The sequence below is a fragment of the Chiloscyllium plagiosum genome, unplaced genomic scaffold (assembly GCF_004010195.1).
Source record: "Chiloscyllium plagiosum isolate BGI_BamShark_2017 unplaced genomic scaffold, ASM401019v2 scaf_6821, whole genome shotgun sequence".
NCBI lineage: Eukaryota > Metazoa > Chordata > Chondrichthyes > Orectolobiformes > Hemiscylliidae > Chiloscyllium > Chiloscyllium plagiosum.
This window is the reverse complement of record NW_025211611.1, coordinates 6,944-11,165: the sequence shown is the minus strand read 5'-3', so window position 1 is coordinate 11,165 and position 4,222 is coordinate 6,944.

Sequence of the window (4,222 nt, the reverse complement as noted above, 5' to 3'; positions counted from 1 at the left end):
ACACTCACGCACACTCAATGCACACACACACCCACACACACACACTCTCACACACCTCACACACAGAGTTCCCTCTGCTTTGTCATTGACAGCTGGTAAACACTCTGAAGGGGCAGGAAATGAACTTGTGCTCACAACCAAACAGGAAGCTTTTTAACTGTGAATTCTGAGCTCAGTCAGACTGTCACAGCCCAGTATTCACCTGTGACAGCAGCACAAATGTTCCTTACCCTTTAATAACGCCCCTGTGCACAGTCCACTCCCAGTCTTCCTATCCCTCACTGCAAGCCCTCCACATTCATACCCCCTCAGGCAGCATCGTCCACATCCACTGGCTGTGGGTGGCTATTCATCTCCGAGTTCAACCTGGGGCTGTTCCGGAATGTTCCCTCTGCTTGGTGACACGTTCCTGATGTACCCACCACCCCTCCCCCTTCCCTTTTGGAAATGGTGCTATGGCATGTCTCAGTTACCCTCCCAAGGGCTGGGGCAGTTGCTGTCCCCATAACTGCCTCAGGTTACATATCCCCATTACACTGGGAGAAAGTGGGGGCTGCAGACGGCAGCTTTCCCATTCCTGGAGCCATTGTTGTAAAGGAAGAAATGGAAGCAAGAGGAGGCCATTCAGCCCTTGCATGGCTGATCATCCAACTCAATAGCCTGTTCCTGCTTTTCCCCCATGTCCTTTAGCCCCATATCCTTCCCGAAATACTACAATGTTTTCCTCGACTGCTTTCTGTGGCAGTGGTGACCCCTCTCCCCCTCCCCCCCCCCCTCCCCCCGGCCCTCCAGTTCTGAACTCCCCAGTCATCAGGAACATCCTTCCTGCAATTCCACTGTCCAGTCCTGTCGGAATTTTACACATTTCTAACAGATTGCACCCCTCATATTTCTAAACTCCAGGGAATACAGTCCTAACTGATCCAGTGTCTCTTCATAAACCAGTCCTGACATCCTGGGAATCAATGCCATGCAACAAACAGTTGCACTCCTTCCATTGGGAGGGATAAAGAGACCAAAACTGTGCAAAATAATCCAGCTGTGCACTCACCCTGAAGGCCCAGTGTAACTGCAGCAAGACACCCCTGCTCCTGTACTCGTGTCCTGTTAACCTCAAGGCCAACATAGCCATATGCCTTCTTCCCTGGCTGATGCAGCCGCATGCTTAGCTTCCTGACCACTGGGCATGTTGTACCTCCCCACCTCCCAAAATATCACTCTGCATAGACACATCTGCTTTCCTGGTTTGACAGCCTCACATTTAGCCACATTATACAGCAGCTGCTAAGGATTGATGTAGTCAGTCAGGCATTCCTCCTGACACAGCGATATCTCTGCATCATCTTCACCGCTCACCATCCCACACAGCGCTGTGTTGGGGTCTGTGCTTTCAGCATTTTAACCAATTCACACATTAAAAACAATTCACCCAGAATGCTCCTGTCCTTGAGGGACACCGATTCAGTTTATAGGTCAACTTGATTTTATTAACAAAATATTCCTGATTAAAAACATGTGACCATATTCCAAATTCTGACAGTATTTATTCTCAATCGAGCCCTATCTGTCTGAGAAAGGATCTAACTCACAAAGATCCCGTTTTGGGCTTGGCCTTTGGACTCTCCTCTGACATTGTCCTGGTTCTCTCTCACTCTGCTCTCAGCCGACCCCGCCCTGGGTCCCAGCCTCAGCCGACCCTGCCCTGGGTCCCAGCCTCAGCCGACCCCGCCCTGGGTCCCAGCCTCAGCCGACCCTGCCCTGGGTCCCTGCCTCAGCCGACCCTGCCCTGGGTCCCTGCCCTCGGCTGACCCAGCCCTGGGTCCCTGCCTCAGCCGACCCTGCCCTGGGTCTCTGCTCTGGGCCGACCCCGCCCTGGGTCCCTGCCTCAGCCGACCCCGCCCTGGGTCCCTGCCCTCGGCCGACCCTGCCCTGGGTCCCTGCCTCAGCCGACCCCGCCCTGGGTCCCTGCCTCAGCCGACCCCGCCCTGGGTCTCTGCTCTCGGCTGACCCAGCCCTGGGTCCCTGCTCTGGGCCGACCCTGCCCTGGGTCCCTGCCTCAGCCGACCCCGCCCTGGGTCCCTGCCTCAGCCGACCCTGCCCTGGGTCTCTGCTCTTGGCTGACCCTGCCCTGGGTCCCTGCTCTCGACCAACCCTGCCCTGGGTCCCTGCTCTGGGCCGACCCTGCCCTGGGTCCCTGCTCTCGGCCGACCCTGCCCTGGGTCCCTGCCCTCGGCCGACCCTGCCCTGGGTTCCTGCTCTCGGCCGACCCTGCCCTGGGTCCCTGCTCTGGGCCGACCCTGTCCTGGGTCCCTGCTCTGGGCCGACCCTGCCCTGGGTCCCTGCTCTGGGCCGACCCTGCCCTGGGTCCCTGCTCTCAGCTGACCCCGCCCTGGGTCCCTGCTCTCGGCCGACCCTGCCCTGGGTCCCTGCTCTCGGCCGACCCTGCCCTGGGTCCCTGCTCTCAGCCGACCCTGCCCTGCGTCCCTGCTCTGGGCCGACCCTGCCCTGGGTCCCTGCTCCCAGCCGACCCTGCCCTGGGTCCCTGCTCTCGGCCGACCCTGCCCTGGGTCCCTGCTCTCAGCCGACCCTGCCCTGCGTCCCTGCTCTGGGCCGACCCTGCCCTGGGTCCCTGCTCCCAGCCGACCCTGCCCTGGGTCCCTGCTCTCAGCCGACCCTGCCCTGGGTCCCTGCTCTGGGCCGACCCTGCCCTGGGTCCCTGCTCTGGGCCGACCCTGCCCTGGGTCCCTGCTCTCAGCCAACCCTGCCCTGGGAATGGGCTTATTTTCTGTCTTGCCAGATTTCTCTAGCTGGGGGTCAATGTGGAGTGGGCTAATGTTCTGTCTTGAAGAATGTGGAATTCCTGAAGAAGGGCTTATCCCTGAAACGTCGATTCTCCTGCTCCTCGGATGCTGCCTGGCCTGCTTTATCTTTCCAGCACCACATTTTTCAACTCTGGTCTCCAGCATCTGCAGTCCTCACTTTCTCCTAATTTGGGGTCCATGTGGAATGGGCTAATTTTCGGCCCATGGATCACTGGATCACAGTGTCATCTGCAAATTTGGGGATATTACAGTGAGTTCCTTCATCTAAGTGATGGGTGTCTGATGGTTGAGGGCCTTGTACTGAGCCCTGTGGTCCTCTCGTCACTTCCTGCCACTTATTCCTACTTTTTGTTTCCTGTCTGCACAGCAAAGGTTTTTAACGACCTCAGTACACTCCCCTGAATCCCATGTACCTTAATTTGACACATTAATCTCTTATATGGAACTTTGTCAAAAATATCCTGAGATAAATCACACCCAGTAACTGGTTCCCCCAGTAACAGTCATGGTTATGTCCTCAAAACCTTCATCTCAGTTTATGAAGCCTTTTATAATGTAAATTGAATGTGTCTGGTTCTGCCATTGTCTTTCGAAGTGCTCTGGTGTAAAATCCTGATATGGACTCTCACATCTTCCCCATTACCAGTGTCCCAGTCACAGGTCTATCATTGCCTCTTTTCTCTCTCTTGCCATTTTTAAACAGTGAGGTTACGTTAGCTCCCCTCCAATCTGTGTAAGCTGTTCACCTCCTTCAGTAGATTATCAGGCCTTGATGATTGGTTGATGTTCCATCCCATCAATTTGTCCAGCACCATTTCGGAACAGATTTACATGAGTTTTCCCCTCTGTGTTCCCCACCAATTCTGGCAGATTGCTTGTCTCCTCTTTGGTGAAGTATGTTTTCCCCCCTAGTCCAGGAACTCTCCACATATGTTCGAGACACCACCCACGCCCTCCACCTCCTCCAAGCTTCCATTTTCCCCGGCCCCCAACGCCTCATCTTCACCATGGATATCCAATCCCTCTACACCTCCATCCGCCATGACCAGGGCCTCCAAGCCCTCCGTTTTTTCCTCTCCATACGTCCCCAACAGTACCCTTCCACCGACACTCTCATTCGTTGGGCTGAACTGGTCCTCACCCTTAACAATTTCTCCTTTGAATCCTCCCACTTCCTCCAAACCAAAGGGGTAGCCATGGGCACACGTATGGGCCCCAGCTATGCCTGTCTCTTTGTTGGCTACGTAGAGCAGTTGATCTTCCGTAATTACACCGGCACCACTCCCCACCTCTTCCTCCGCTACATTGATGACTGCATTGGCGCCACCTCGTGCTCCCGCGAGGAGGTTGAGCAATTCACCAACTTCACCAACACATTCCACCCTGACCTTAAATTCACC